General features: G+C 43.8%; 1 protein-coding gene across 4 annotated transcripts in view; it reads right to left on the reverse strand.

Annotated features, from left to right (window-relative positions):
• The window catches only part of pnpla7b (patatin-like phospholipase domain containing 7b), a 354,731-nt gene that overhangs the window by 12,656 nt on the left and 324,747 nt on the right, over positions 1-17,328 (reverse strand). The window lies entirely within an intron of this gene.

Here is a 17,328-nt window from a genome sequence, read left to right on the forward strand (position 1 = left end):
AGACAACCTTCATGGATACACGGTTTGGAGATGCCGGTGTTGGACTGGGGTGTACAAAGTTAAACATCACACAACACCAGGTTATAGTCCAACAGGTTTAATTGGAAGCATTAGCTTTTGGAGTGTTCAGACCTGATGAAGGAGTGTCGCTCTGAAAGCTAGTGTGCTTCCAATTAAACGTGTTGGACTATAATCTGGTGTTGTGTGATTTTTAACTTCATGGATACAGTCAGATTCAGATTGTTAATCCCTTCCCTTTCAGCCACTGTCGAAATGCACTGCCAGTATTTTATTGCAAATTCTCCAATCATGCTTTTCTTTTTTCTCTCACATCAACAACCAACTTGAAACTCTCCACAACAATGTGCACTCCTAGAGCTCCTCTAACATTGTACAATATCCCATGACACTTAAACAACATGACAACAGATTACACCAGGAGGCATGACAGTTGGTGACAAAAATGCTTACCAAATGGCTAGATTTTAAGAGGAGTTATCCTGAGCATCGTGGCTAATATTAATGCCTCAATTAATCTGGTTCAGAAACATTACTTTTCAGGAGATATTAACAGCTCTCAATGACTCAAGCATCACCACATTCTCTCAAGGGCTCTGTTCCATTTCAACAGATCAATCACAAAGTTGATAAGAGTTTTTGAAAAGTGTTATATAGGACTTGGGCTCCACTGGCAGGGCCAACATTTGTTTCCTACCCTTTGAACAGAGTGGCTACCTTGGCTATTTCAGAGCATAGTCAAGAGTCAACCACTTTGCTGTCTGGAGTCACATACAGGCCAGGCCAGGCAAAGAAGGCAGCTTTTCCTCTCTAATCATTAAATGGGAGTATTCCAAATGGACTGACTGGGAACCTGTCAAGTAACTGGGAAACTGGATCTTGGAAGGGGAGAACCTGGCTGTGATTGAAATCAACCCTGAACATCCTGAAGGCTCAGAGGCTGCAACCCTAGGGACGGACTGAATCAGCTGGATATCAGGTAAACACACAGGTCCTCCATCCCGAGGGCCATGTTCCCTATTCACATGCAATCTCTAAACACCCTGGGAGCTGTCAGCAATCCCAATGCTGCATAGTGTTGCCAGTACTCCAGGGCTGTCCCAGAGGGTTCAACAATCAGAGGTTAGAATCAGCACGGGAGCATTAATAAAAATACTGATATCCTTTGAACACTCTTTCTTAATTACACAATATTGAACATGGAATAGAAAAGAAAAGGCTGGCTGACTTGGGATAGATTGTCTGGATCCATCTCATCTCTCTTGATGTTTAAAGCCCTTTTTAATAGGTGGAATTCCACAATGCCAGAATTAAACTGAAGCTCTATTTTAACCAGCTCACATTTAGCTAAGGTATAGATTAAGGAGATCTGTTGAGAAGTAATCACTGGAATCAAAATGGCTGGTCCAGTGATGGGTTAATTTTAAGTTTCATATGCATACTGATTTCCCTTTCTGGTTTGTGTGTGTTGTGTGGCTGTACTTGAAGGTGCAGGAAGACTCTCCAACACTGGAACAGGGACCAAAGGACAGGTATCAGCTGAGCTTTGTGAATGTTATTCTGCCCCTACAGACTTAGGGCTGCAGTACAGGTGCTCCCTCCCTGTCTCCATTAATTTCATCCTCTGACAGACCAGAGTAAATTAATTTAGGCTCACAGATCCTTTTCTTTTTTTTTTTAGAAAGTGATGTAACTCAATCTTTTAATTGGCAAAAGCAGCAGAGGGAGCAACAGAAGATTTTATTTTACATAGCAAGTTGCCATGATCTTGAACACACTGTAATAGAAATGTAGATGAAGCAGGGTGAATGGTAATTTTCAAAAATGAATTGGATCTACATTTGAAAAGGAAACATGCTCGGCATTGTGGGGAAAGAGTAAGGGAGTGGGATTGGTTGGATAGATCTCTCAAAGAGCCAGCACAGACATGTTGGGTTGGATGGCCTCCTGTGTCGGGAAGTTCGATGATTTGTATCTTTCTGTGAATTTCTGCTATTTTGAAGAGCTGCTATGGGGAGGATTTGAACTCATGTCACACATGTTACTGCCAGCTCTCTCCTCCAGGCTAAATCAAATCAGAGGATGATAGGTGTGTGAACGGGCTTTCTGCACCTTCGCTGACTCACTTTATGAAGGGCGAGAGGCTGTAGTTCACCAGTAACATTCCCAGTCCCTGGCACGTTGAACAACATCTGTCTGTTCTTGATAGCTTGACAAGGCGGCAACAACAGAGTTCGCGGAGGTTTAAGATTTTCTCTCTCTCTTTTCAAATGTTTAGGAACAATCCAACAGAATGTATTTCTGCTTCCACTAAAACAGTCTCTTCATTCAGCTTGTCAGAAATGTGGAGAGCTAGCCTTCAATGGTGACCAAAAGTAGACAGTAGATCACCTGGGCCAACAGTCATGAACAACAGCTTTAATGATTTAGTGGGGCAAAGGTTCAAAAGAATAATACAGGTGAGACTGACTAAAGAGGGAAACCCTAATCTTACAACTCAGTGATCTGAAGTGAGACTGGGTCTCTGGTAAGATTAGTTCAATCCTACAGCAAATTCAGTAACTTTAAAAACTGAGAGGAGAGCTGAAAGGGAGGCTTGTGTCAAGTTTTCATTTTCCATGCTGCTCTGAATACAGTGAGCTTGGCTCCTGGCAGAATGTAGTAATTAGCAGCACTCCCCGAATGGAGCTATTCAGTGGCAGAATCACCTTGGCAATTACTGTGTCTCAACTTTCAGGGGCTTCCATTGTCCTAGCTGCTGTTTTTGGCTTAAAGACAGGATTCTGACAAATATCTTCCTCCTCTGTGTTGCCCCTTTCTTTTCCACCTACTGCAGATTGATTTAGATTCTAGAGAGGCTGTACTCACAGTCTTACCCAACCAGGCACAACAAAGACTAGATAACACCACCGCATTCCATCAACAAAGTGTGAAAGGAAGAAAAATCTTGTATTTCCTTGGCCCAGTCATGAACCCAGGATGTCCCATAATCCTTCACAGCCAGTAAAGTATTTTTTGAAGTTGGAATGTAGGAAACATTGCAGTCAATTTACATATAAGATCCTATAAACAGCAATGAGATAATGGCTACATATTAATGATCTAGCTCTTGACATACAGGAGACAATTTCAAAGCGTGCAGATGATACAAAACATGGGACCGTTGTAAACTGTGAGGAGGCCAGTGCAGAACTTTAAAATGACAGGGTAAGCTGGTGGAACAGGCAGATGGAGGTACCTGCAGTTTAATGAGGAGAAGTGTGAGGTCATAGAGTCATACAGCACAGACACAGACCTTTCAGTCTAACCAGTCTGTGCCAACCATAATCCCAAACTAAACTAGTCCCATCTGCCTGCTCCTGGCCTATATCCTTACAAAGCTTTCCTATCCAAATGATTTTTAAACATTGTAACTGTACCCGCATCAACCACTTCCTCTGCAAGTTCATTCTCCACACAAAGCACCCTCTGTGTAAAAAAACCCTGCTCCTCAGGTCTTTTTTACATTTCTCACCTTAAAAATGTATCCCTGGTCTTAAAAGATAATTACCATTAACTCTACTATTTTATAAACTTCTATCAGATCACCTCTCAACCTCACTCTCCAGTGAACAAGTTCCAGCCTATCCGACTTGTCTTTATCTGGTAAGAAGGACAGAGTCTAAAACAGTGAGTACAATACTTAATAGAGTAGCAGAGGGGCCTGAGTACACAGGTACATTGATTATTGAAGGTGGCAGTTCAGATGAAAACAGCAGTTAATAAAGCACACGGTATTCTGGGCTCTATCTACTGGGGTATTGCGTATAAGTCCAAGGACGTGATACTAAACTTAGACAAGACTCTTGTTAGACCTCAGCTGGAGTAATGTGTGTAGATCTGGGCACCACATAGAACATTATAGCACAGTACAGGCCCTTCGGCCCTCGATGTTGCGCCTACCTGTGGAACCAATCTGAAGCCCATTGAACCTACACTATTCCATTCTCATCCATATGTCTATCCAATGACCATTTAAATGCCCTTAAAGTTGGCAAGTCTCCTACTGTTGCAGACAGCGTGTTCCATGCCCCTACAACTGTCTGAGTAAAGGAACTACTTCTGACATCAGTCCTATATCCATCCCTCCTCAGCTTAAAGCTACGTCCCCTTGTGCTAGCCATCACCATCTGAGGAAAAAGGTTCTCACTGTCCACCCTGTCTGACACTCTGATTATCTTACGTCTCAATTAAGTCACCTCTCAACCTTCTTCTAACGAAAACACCCTCAAGTCCCTCAGCCTTTCCTTGTGAGACCTTCCTTCCATACACTGTAGGATAGATGTGAATGTATTGGAGAAAATGCAGAAGAGGTTGATGAGAATGATTCCAGGCTGTGACTGTTCTCCTTAGAGAAAACAAGGCTCAGAGGGGACTTGGTAGAAGTTTTGAAAACCATGAGGGGTTTGGCGAGAGTAGATGGAGAAACTGCTCCTGTTTGTAAAAGGAACATGTACAAGATGGCAGAGATTTGAAGTGATTTACAAACAGAGCAAATGAGATGAGAGAAAATGTCTTCACATTTGTTCCCAGAAATATGGCTGGGGCAGGTTGAATTGAGCCATTTAAGAGGGCATTAGGTGGATTATTAGAATAGAAACAAGGTACACGGGTGTGGGGTGGGGAGGGGGGAAGCAGGGGGAATAGCATGAATTCATAATGTTCACTGGAGAGTGCAGACATGGGTCAAATGGCCTCTTTCTGCACAGGAATAACTGTGATTGAATATATGTTTGCAATGTTGGCTGAAGGATTAATGTTGGTCAGGGCACTGGGGAAACCTCTACTGATTTTCTTCCAACCTACAACTCCACTTAAGAGGGCAGACAAGGTTTAATGGAAGGACCACATCATCAACAGTGCAGCACTTTCTCACCCTCTCATGATTTAGTGGAGCGTCAATCTGGATTTTGTGTTCATGTATCTGGGGGTCAGAGCCCATAGCCTCTAACTCAAAAGGTAAGTCTGCTACCATTGGATGACAGTTAAACTAAATGTGGCAAAAGCCACCTCAAGGTCTTCAATCTTTCAATGCAGACGCAATCAGAGTTATTTCAGGCACCAGGAGTCAGCTATTTGGTCCATCCAAACCACCCTCACTCTCCTTAGAGCAATCCAGTCGGTCTCAGTCCCAGAGTCTTTCTGTGTACCTGTGAAATGCACATACAGGCCGGTCTGTCAGGAGTATGCCAAAGATTTGAAGTAGCAAGTGACAAAACTCAGACAGAATGGAAGTCCTCAGCCGAGGCACATGATTTCCTAACTTCGAGGCGCCCAAATTGTGTTGCTTTGTCTCTGTAAGTGTGAGGAAGAGAATCTCACCTCTCTATTGGACACTGCACCTATGTTCGGAAGGTAATCTACACACTTGATGCTGGCCAACTGCTTTCTTCCAGAGCGCTAGGCTGCAAGAGCTTGCTTGACTTTTTGAATTATACCCATTGCTTTGTGCCTACCTAGACTTCACTATACTGCTATCCTCTGGCGACTCTCTATCTTACGAGTCTTTGATCTCTCACATTGTTTCTTCTTCTGTCTTAGCTTGGTTCAATATAAAGCACCTCCTGCTTCAGTATCAGAGAGGGTGCAGGTTGAAGAACCCCATTTCCTGCCTCCCAAAATAAAGAGAATTTACACAACATGTAGGCTGGTAATTCAGTGTGGTACTAAAGGAATGCTGCACCGGCAACGGGATGGCACAGTGGTTAGCACTGCTGCCTCACAGCGCCAGGGACCCAGGTTCGATTCCAGCCTCGGACAATTGTCTGTGTGGAGTTTGCACATTCTCCCCGTGTCTGTGTGGGTTACCTCCGGGTCCTCCAGTGTCCTCCCACAATCCAAAGATGTGCAGGTGAATTGGCCATGCTAAATTGCCCATTGTGTTCAGGGATGCGTAGGTTAGGTGCATTAGTTAGGGATAAATGTAGAATATTAGGGTAGAGGGAATGGGTCTGGGTGGGTTTCTCTTCAGAGGGTCGGTGTGGACTTGTCAGGCCGACTGGCCTGGTTCCACACTGTAGGGATTGTATTCTATTCTATGAAGTATAGAGTCTTTTAGTTGTGATGTTAAACTGAGGCATCATCTGCTCTCAAGTGGGAATAAGATCCCCGATGACCTATCACAGCCAATAATGATGTCTTCAAACCACAAAAAGATTTTATGGCAAGTTATTTTATCCGTCACAAATAATTAACCAGTTCCTGATCTCTACCAAAATGTGTAACAGCTCGTTCTATCTCTTGTCCTGTGTATGCATGTGTCTTTCCCCATTTCTTATATTCTTTTTGGTGCTATTCATTTGTTATCTTCTAACCTGGTAGGAATCTACAACTAAAACATCTCTCCAAGATTGTTGTCCGTGCTGTTCACTGTCTTCAATGCATTCCCTTTCTTTTCCTATAACTATGTTCTCTGCTACAACAATCAAGAACGAGGGCGTAATCTTAAAGTTAAAGCTTGGCCAGGCAACAGCAATGCTCATTTATCTGGGAGATAGGAAAATTGTAAAAGATGGCTCTCTCCCCGAGAAGGTTTAAAGTGCTAGGAAGATTGGAGGTTTGGAGATAAAGATCATTAGATTGATGCCTGTTTCAGAGTATCAAGGGATATGGAGATAAGGTAGAGAAATGAAGTTAAAGCACTGATCTGCTCGAGTCTAATTGAATGATGGAATAGGCCCAAGGGTGTGAATAGCTTACTCACGTTCCTAATTTTCTTTATACAGTTATTTATGAGCCCTGAGGTAGGAAGCAGATTTTATATAAATTAGGCAATGTTAAATAATTAGCACCTCCAACCCAGAGCAGACAATGTTTTTGTTTTTTTCATCTTTTCTTCAATCTTCGTTTTTTTAATAAAAGATTTAGATAGTTTAGGAGAGTGGTCCAAGAAATGGCTGAGAAATTCAGTGTGTAAATGCGAAGTCTTGCACTTTGGAAAAAAGAATACAGGCATGGACTATTTTCTAAACGGTGAGAAAATTCCTAAAGCCAAAGTACAAAGGGATCTGGGAGCGCTAGTCCAGGATTCTCTAAAGGTTGACTTGCAGGTTGAGTCCATGACTAAGAAGGCAAACGTAATGTTGTCATCTATCTCATGAGGGTTGGAATGTAAAAGCAACAATGTGTTACTGAGACTTTATAAAGCTCTGGTTAGGTCCCATTTAGAATACTGTGTCCAGTTTTGGGCTCCACATCTCAGGAAGGACATACTGGCACTTGAGCGTGTCCAGCAGAGATTCACACGGATGATCCCTGGAATGGTAGGCCTAACATACGATGAACGGCTGAGGATCCTGGGATTGAATTCATTAGTGTTTAGAAGGTTGAGGGGAGATCTAACAGAAATGTACAAGATAATGCATGGCTTGGAAAGGATGGACGCTGGGAATTTGTTTCCGTCAGGTGGGGATACTAGGACCCGTGGGCACAGCCTTAGAATTAGAGGGGGGTCAATTTAAAACAGAAATGAGGAGACATTTCTTCAGCCAGAGAGTAGTGGGCCTGTGGAATTTTTTGCCATGGAGTGCAGTGCAGGCCGGGACGTTAAATGTCTTCAAGGCAGAGATTGATAAATTCTTAATCTCACAAGGAATTAAGGGGAGAGTGTGGGTAAGTGGCGTTGAAATGCCCATCAGCCATGATTGAATGGCGGAGTGGATTCGATGGGCCGAATGGCTTTACTTCCACTTCTATGACTTGTGGTTTTATCTTCCCGAAAATAGAAATTATGGACAAAATAAACTTCATACATTATTCACCACGCTGTTGATATTTCCCCAACACACTTGTGGGCTCATTAGAGGGGTGCAGTACAGGGTGAGAAATTGTTCTTCATTGTTGTGGATTGTCTCAGTGGTTGTGTTGAGCTTGGCCAGACCCCAGACAGTGGCAGACGCTATCTAGTAAATCAGCCATGGCACTGCTTATTAGTTAGCCGGAGCCATGTTTCTCTTCGTGTGTTGGTCATTTTGGGAAGTTGTTCAAGTTTGTCCCGTATTATTGTCCAAGTCAATGTTCTAATATTAATGTCCAATTTGTCTCTTTTACTCTTCACATTCGAGTGTGAAGCATAGTAAATATAAGAAGTGGAAGTAAATACAAAGTAGAGTACAAGTGGATGTAGGAGCAGGAATTTTAGGTGTTTTATCCAGGGTGCAGATGACACAGAGACACCAAGATGTTCCATAATCAGCGTTGAGGATGTCTCCTGTTACACACACTGAGATGACCAAATGCGTCGATGCCTGATTCACTCTACCACTTGTGGGGCTGGTGGTGTTCAAAGGAACAGGGAGAGGAGTTGCCAGGGAACTGAGCATATCTTCCACTGCCGAATGTTGGCCTCCGCAAGATCCCATCAAAGTCCTTAGTGCCTTCGCAAGCACTCCTTCCCCGTTGGGCACTCGCAGGCCAGGAACTCCTGTGAATTAGTACGAATGTTGGATCCCTTCACTGATGCTTCAAAGGTGGCCTCAAAGAATGCCTTCCATCTTCGTGAAAGTGTCTGACAAGAAAATGTTTGAAGTAGACTAGTTGCTCTGGGAGTCTCTCGTCAGGTACATGAGCACATGACCCGATCATGGAAACTGATTAGTGCCCCATGTTAGCCTGGGAGAGAATGCAGGCATTCCACCACCTATTCTGCCAACAACTCTGAAACATTTTACATAGAGAACATTGATAATGTTTATCCAGTGCTTGGAGGTAACTGCTGTAGACTGTCAAAGTCTCTGAAGTATTTTGGACCTGCAACTGGGCTCTGAGGACGGGTTACTGGACCTGAAACGTTAACTCTGATTTCTGTCCACAGATGCTGCCAGACCTGCTGAGCTTTTCCAGCAATTTCTGTTTTTGTTTCTGATTTATAGCAGCCACAGTTCTTTCAGTTTTTATCAAATCAAAGGGCTTTTTTCTGTTCTGTGAAAACACTATGACTAATCAGTCAGCGAATGGCCAAGAATGAACCAAGGAGTAGAGAGGCTGAGGACAAGACAGCAATTAAGTTGGGCACAACGTGACACCGGGTAGTGGGCCATAACTGGCTTAAAATTGGGAAAGGAAGAAATTGAGAACAGTACAAAATATTAAAATTAAAGACAATTGGAATCAACATGTAAAAAAGTATGAACATGTGAGAAATATCACATTTCGTGATGGCAAGATAGCGGAAGTAATCTCTACCCATTGGCTAATGCTGAATAATACAACAGTTAAAACTTCAGTGCCATCTGGTGAACAGATCCCACATTTACACCATGAACAAAGGCTGTTGACATAGGAAAATTACATTGAAAATGTAGACATCTAAATTCACTACTGGAAAGGTTGATACAAAACTGAGATCAAAAACATATCAACAGGAGATAGGAAGAGCATAATGAGAGCTGTGTAGCGTGCCGGGTACTCATGTGACTCAGCCAACGTTGTCTATCTTATACGGTGCAGGCAAGGATGCCTGGAGGCATGGTACATTGGGGAAACCGAGCAAAGGCTATGACAACGGATGAATGGGCACCGCACAACAATCAACAGACAGGAGGGTTCCCTCCCAGTTGGGGAACACTTCAGCAGTCCAGGACATTCGGCCTCGGACCTTCGGGTGACCATCCTCCAAGGTGGACTTTGGGACAGGCAGCAGAGAAAAGTGGTCGAGCAGAGGCTGATAGCTAAGTTCAGTACCCATAGGGAGGGCCTCAACCAGGACCTTGGGTTCATGTCACATAGAACATAGAAGAATACAGCGCAGTACAGGCCCTTCGGCCCTCGATGTTGCGCCGATCCAAGCCCACCTAACCTACACTAGCCCACTATCCTCCATATGCCTATCCAATGCCCGCTTAAATGCCCATAATGAGGGAGAGTCCACCACTGCTACTGGCAGGGCATTCCATGAACTCACGACTCGCTGAGTAAAGAACCTACCCCTAACATCTGTCCTATACCTACCCCCCCTTAATTTAAAGCTATGCCCCCTTGTAATAGCTGACTCCATACGTGGAAAAAGATTCTCACTGTCGACCCTATCTAAACCCCTAATCATCTTATACACCTCTATCAAGTCACCCCTAAACCTTCTTTTCTCCAATGAAAACAACCCCAAGTGCCTCAGCCTTTCCTCATACGATCTTTCTACCATACCAGGCAACATCCTGGTAAACTTCCTCTGCACCCGTTCCAGTGCCTCCACATCCTTCCTATAGTATGGCGACCAAAACTGCACACAATATTCCAGATGTGGCCGCACCAAAATGTGTCACATTACAGGTGATCACCATTGCACTACACACACACACCCAGATATTCCTACACACACACACACTCTCACATACACACTCTCACATACACACGGACACAGGTGCACACAGACACCCACACACACCCTTATAGACACACACACACTCTCACATGCACCCCCTCACAGACTTAAGACACTCTGCACTCACTACACACACACTTTCTCACACTCTCAACCCCCACCCCAGACACACACACACACACACACACACATTTTGTGGGGTGAATTTGTACTTGCAGAGTTACATTCTACTTTGCTCAAAAACTGCATGAATTTATGTAAAACTCTGTTATCTCACTTTTTAGATTAGAATGGCATAGACAGAGAACACAGGGGGCTAACACCTTCAACATATTGTTTAGCTATCACCATTGTTAACAGCTAACCCGAGAATGCAACTTTTAAAAAAAAGTTTTGTGATTTACACATGAAAGAAGTGAAACTATCACTGTATTCTAACAGATGAAAGGCTTAACAGACAATCAATTTTTCAATGTATAACTTCAGTTACATCACACTGTAAAGTTTTGCTATAAATTCTGTGTTACGATCGAGCCCTCCACTATCACCTGATGATGGAGCGTCGCTCCGAAAGCTAGTGTGCTTCCAATTAAACCTGTTGGACTATAACCTGGTGTTGTGAGATTTTTAACTTTGTTTAAGTATAGGATGGTGACAGTAGGAGGGAGATTTCAGAATCATGGTTACTACTTCCAATGACATGATTAAAGAAAAAAAACTGCTTACATACAAGATTCCCAGTTTACATGCTCATACACAGCAAGTTCCAACAAGGAGAAACTGCCATAAAAAACACCCAACAGGAAACTATAACAACAGGCAAGAAATGTGTACAAACAGAATACTATTTCTACATCAGTGGACAGGCATGCAGTATAAAAATGTAGCAAAGAGACTGGATAGTTAGGGGGACAGATAGGTTCTGTGGCAACGACAGAGACTCACCGTTGGTGTGTTCCCTCCCACGTGCCAGAGTTCATGATGTCTCTGATCATGTTTTCAGGATCCCTGAGGGGGAGCAGCCCCAAGTCGTGGTCCACATAGGCACCAATGACATAGGTAGGAAAGGAGATGGGGATTTAAGGCAGAAATTCAGGGAGCTAGGGTGGAAGCTTAGAGCTAGATCAAACAGAGTTGTTATCTCTGGTTTGTTGCCTGTGCCATGTACTAGCGAGGTGAGGAATAGCGAGAGAGAAGAGTTGAACATGTGGCTATAGGGATGGTGCAGGAGGGAGGGTTTTGGATTCCTGGATAATTGGGAATCTTTCTGGGGTAGGTGGGACCTCAACAAACAGGATGGTCTTCACCTGAACCAGAGGGGTACCAATATCCTGGGAGGGCACTTGCTAATGCTCTTCAGGAGGGTTTAAACTAATTCAGCCGGGGGATGGGAACCTGAATTATAGTTCGAGTATACAGGAGGTTGAGAGTTGGTGGGGGGGGGGGGGGGGGGGGCATTGATAGTCAAGGACAGTATTACGGTGGCAGAAAGGACGTTTGAGGGTTTGTCTACTGAGGTAGTATGGGCTGAGGTTAGAAACAGGAAAGGAGAGGTCACCATGTTGGGAGTTTTCTATAGGCCTCCAAACAGTTCCAGAGATGTAGAGGAAAGGATAGCAAAGATGATCCTCAATAGGAGCGAGAATAATAGGGTAATTGCTGTGGTTCTGTTCGCCGAGCTGGAAGTTTTTGTTGCAAACGTTTCGTACCCTGGCTAGGCGACATCATCAGTGCTTGGGAGCCTCCTGCGAAGTGCTTCTTTGATGTTTCCTCCGGTGTTTATAGTGGTCTGTCCATGCCGCTTCCGGTTGTCAGTTTCAGCTGTCCGCTGTAGTGGTTGGTATATTGGGTCCAAGTCGATGTGTTTGTTGATGGAGTTTGTGGATGAATGCCATGCCTCTAGGAATTCCCTGGCTGTTCTCTGTCTGGCTTGCCCTATGATAGTAGTGTTGTCCCAGTCGAATTCATGTTGCTTGTTGTCTGCGGGTGTGGCTACTAAGGATAGCTGGTCGTGTCGTTTCGTGGCTAGTTGATGTTCATGTATGCGGATTGTTAGCTGTCTTCCTGTTTGTCCTATTTAGTGCAGTCCTTGCATGGTATTTTGTACACTACATTCATCTTGCTCATGTTGGGTATCGGGTCCTTCGTTCTGGTGAGTTGTTGTCTGAGCGTGGCTGTTGGTTTGTGTGCCGTTATGAGTCCTAGGGGTCGCAGTAGTCTGGCTGTCAGTTCCGAGATGCTCCTGATGTATGGTAGTGTGGCTAGTCCTTTTGGTTGTGGTATGTCCTCGTTCCGTGGTCTTTCTCTTAGGCATCTGTTGATGAAGTTGCGCGGGTATCCGTTTTTGGCGAATACCTTGTATAGGTGTTCCTCTTCTTCTTTTTGCAGTTCTGGTGTACTGCAGTGTGTTGTGGCCCTTTTGAATAGTGTCCTGATGCAGCTTCGTTTGTGTGTGTTGGGGTGGTTACTTTCATAACTTCCCAAATATTGACTAGGAATACTATAGTTCAAGTATTTTGGACAAAAACTGACCCATCTAATGTGTGCAGGAGGGTTTCCTGACATATTGTGTAGACAAGCGAACAAGGGCGAGGCCACATTGGATTTGGTACTGGGTAATGAACCCAGCCAGGAGTTACATTTGGAAGGAGGTGAGCACTTTGGTGATAGTGACCGCAATTTGGTGATGTTTACTTCCATGTTTAGGGAAAGGGATAGGTAGAGACAGCAGGCCAAGAGTTTTAGCTGGGGGAAAGGCAATTACAATGTGATGAGGCAAGGTTTAGGATAAAAAGGATGGGGAAGGAAACTGTATGGGATGCGCACAATTGAAATGTGGAACTCATTCATGGAACAGGTCCACAGATCATTGATAACTATGTACCTGTCAGGCAGGAAGGAAGTGGTTGAGCGCGGGAGCCGTGGCAGTTAAATCTCTTGTCAAGAGGAAGAAGGAAGCTTATGTTAGGATGAGATGTGATTGCTCAGTTTTAGGGCACTTGAGAGTTACAGGTTAGCCAGGAAAGACCGAGAGAGCTAAGAGGAGCCAGGAATGGACATGTGAAGTTGCTGGCGGATTGGACCAACGAAAATCCCAAGACTTTCTATCAGTATATCAGGAATAAAAGACTGACGAGAGTAAGAATAGTGGCAATCAAGGACAGTTGTGCGTGGAGTCAGAGAAGATAGGGGAAGTGCTAAATGATTACTTTTATTCAGTATTCATAATAGAAAAAGACACGATTGTCAAGCAGAATACTCAGATACAGGCTACTAGACTAGATGGGATTGAGGTTCATGAGGTGGTGGTGTTAGCAATTCTGGAAAGTGTGAAAATAGATAAGTCTTCTGGGCCAGATGGGATTTATCCTAGGATTCTGTGGAACGCCAGGGAGGAGACTGCCAAGCCTTTGATCTTTATGTCACCATTGCCTACAGGAATAGTGCCAGAAGACTGCAGGATAGCAAACATTGTCCCCTTGTTCAAGAAGGGGAGTAGAGACAACTCTGGTAATTATAGACCAGTGAGCCTTACTTCGGTTGTGGGTAAAGTGTTGGAAAGGATGATAAGAGGTAGGATTTATAATCATTGAGAAAGGAATAAGTTGATTAGGGACAGTCAGTACAGTTTTGTGAAGGGTAGGTCATGCCTCACAAACCTTATTGATTTGAGAAGGAGACCAACCAGGTGGATGAGGGTAAACGGTTGATGTGGTGTATATGGATTTCAGTAAGGCATTTGATAAGGTTCCCCACGGTAGGCTATTGCACAAAATACACAGGCATGGGATTGAGGGTGACTTAGCGTTTTGGATCAGAAATTGACTAGCTGAAAGAAGACAGAGGGTGATGGTTGATGAGAAATGTTCATCCTGGAGTTCAGTTACTAGTAGGGTACCACAATGACCTGTTTTGGGTCCACTGCTGTTTGTCATTTTTATAAATGACCTGGATGAGGGCATAGAAGGATGGGTTAGTAAATTTGTGGATGACACTAAGGTCGGTAGAGTTGTGGTTAGTGATGAAAGTTGTAGGTTACAGAGGGACATAGATAAGCTACAGGGCTGGGATGAGAGGTGGCAAAAGGAGTTTAAAGCAGAAAAGCATGAGGTTATTTACTTTGGAAGGAGTAACAAGAATGCAGAGTACTGGGTTAATGGTAAGATTCTTGATAGTGTAGATGAGCAGAGACACCTCGATGTTCAGGTACATAGATCCTTGAAAGTTGCCACCTAGGTTGATAAGAGTTGTTTGGAAGGCATACGGTGTGCGTTAGCTTTTATTGGTAGAAGGATTGAGTTTCGGAGCCATGAGGTCATGCTGCAGTTGTACAAAACTCTGATGCGACTGCACTTGGAGTATTGCGTTCAGTTCTGGTCACTGCAATATAGGAAGGATGTGGAAACTTTGGAAAAGATTCAGAGGAGATTTACTAGGATGCTGCCTGGTATGGAGGGAAGGTCTCAGAAGGAAAGGCTGAAGGACTTGAGGCTGTTTGCGTTAGAGAGAAGAAGGTTGAGAGGTGACTTAATTAAGACATGTAAGATAATCAGGAGGTTAGATAGGGTGGGCAGTGAGCGCCTTTTCCTCGGATGGCGATGGCTTGCATGAGGGGACATAGCTTTAAATTGAGGAGTGATAGATATAGGACAGATGTCAGAGGCAGTTTCTTTACTCAGAGAGTAGTAGGGGGCGTGGAATGCACTGTCTGCAACAGTAGTAGACTTGCCAACTTTAAGGGCATTGAAATGGTCATTGGATAGACGTGAGGAGGAGAATGGAAGAGAGTAGGTTAGAAGGGCTTCAGATTGGTTTTACAGGTCAGCGCAACCTCGAAGGCTGAAGAGCCTGTACTGCACGGTAATGTTCTATGAAAAAAAATGTACTTTTTTTATTCATTAAGGGAAGGACCTATTTTCCTTTGACATCGTCTTATGACATGTGCAAGGCTGAAAGCACCTAATAAGTGATGTGTAATAGCACACAATGATCCAGCTGCTGTACAATGTCTCTGTAGAGAATGCATGAGTAAATGCACTGTGCTTTCTGCACTTCCCAAAGAATCACAGCCTCATAAGGTGGTCTATTGTGCTGGTCCCAGCTCTTTGAAAGGTCTATCTAATTGGTTCCACTTTTATCACACAGCCTGGCAAATTTTTCATTTCCAACTATTAATCTAATTACCTTTGAAATTACTATTGAATCTGGTAGGTTCTGTATCTTAGCTGGCTGTGTAAAAATCTCTATATATCCCTTTTTTTTTGTCAAGTACCTTAAAGTAAGGTCCTCCACTTACCAACCCTGCATCCAATTGAAATGGTTTCTCCCCAGCGACTGGATACATTGGGGTTAAAAAGAGCCCAATCTACCTCCATATATCACTTCACTTGATTCCCATTCAGCTCTCCAATCTCAATAAAAAGACATCAAACACAATCAGTTCTGAGGAAGGGTTGCTCAATCTGAAACATTAATTCGGATTTCTCTCCACAGATGCTGTCAGACCTGCTGTGCTTTTCTGGCTATTTGTTTCTGTATCAAACAGCGTGCCATAGAATCATATATTCCCTACAGTGTGGAAACAGGCCAGTTGGCCCAACAAGTCCACACTGACCCTCCAAAGAATATTCCACCCAGACCCATTCCTGTACCCTATTACTCTACATTTCCCCTGACTAATGCACCTAACCAACACATCACCGAACACGACAGGCAATTTAACTTGGCCAATTCACCTCATCTGTGGGTGGGAACTGGAGCAGCTGGAGGAAATCCATGCAGACACGGGGAGAATGTGCAAAAAAACTCCATACAGGCAGTGGCCGGAGACTAGAATCAAACCTGGGTCCCTGGCGCTGTGAAGCAGCAGTGCTAACCACTGAGCCACCGTGCTGCCCATGCTCTAATCCTATGGATTAAAACAAAAGAGCGAATGCCAGTTCAATTTATTTTCATAAAGGTCACCATGAAGGTCCCAGCTTCTGAAACTTGCCCCTTGCCTGAAACATGGTGACCTTCAGGTTAACCCCACCACCAGTTCCCTCTCTTTAATGAGAGTGCAGCCCTTGGCCCTCCGGCACTTTGGCAAGTTACACCACTTATAAAAGTAGGTGAGGGGAAGAGAAAGGTGACTACAATCATAAGAAGGAAATCCCATCTGAAGACCTATCTGTGACCCTGTACATTTCTGGATTTCAAAAGTACTCAGCAAAGTCCCCAACATCTATACCTTATATTCAGTGATCAGAATAGCCCATCCCTTAGTTCTCTCAAACACCAGAAACTGCAGTAGCGAATGATCATTCAGTAGCTTGACCTACTTGTGCCTTTCAGTGTACATTTGAAATGCTAATCCAACATCATGACAGTGACTACATTTTAAATATACTTCACTGGCTGCTGAGTGCTTGGAACGCGCTGACACCTTGCAAGGTGCTGGTTAAATGCAGGTCTTTAGTTTACTCACATAATTACTCATACCATTTTAAACACTGACAATTTGGTTCAATAAACTAGCTGTCTTTGTGATCGTGCTGTATGTAAATAAACCATGGTTAAGCCATTGAGGAAGGTTTTTTTCAGGCCAGTCAGACTAAAATTTTTCTTTTTCTTTAAATCATTTCAAACTGATAGTAATTCTTATGGCTCAAACAGTGACAGCATGAGCAAGCAACAGTCAATGTGAGTGCTCAGTCAGTCACTGGGATATTTCATCACCTTCTGAGTAACTAGGGAGCTGTAAAAACTCTATCTCCAAGGGCAAGAGCTGAGATGGAAGGTCGCTAGGTTCAATGGTCACTGTCTCCAGAATAACTTGACAGACAATCTGACAGAACACACAAGCAGACTGCATCCATCACAGCTTTATGGGAACAAAAAAAGAATTGGACATTTAGGAGGTAAAACATTATGGAGGTGGAGATGAGAAGGAATGGCTGTGATATCTCGACATG

Source organism: Chiloscyllium plagiosum, unplaced genomic scaffold (genome assembly GCF_037043375.1).
Source record: "Chiloscyllium plagiosum isolate Xiang-an unplaced genomic scaffold, Cpla_swu_hap1 HiC_scaffold_21, whole genome shotgun sequence".
NCBI classification, from domain to species: domain Eukaryota; kingdom Metazoa; phylum Chordata; class Chondrichthyes; order Orectolobiformes; family Hemiscylliidae; genus Chiloscyllium; species Chiloscyllium plagiosum.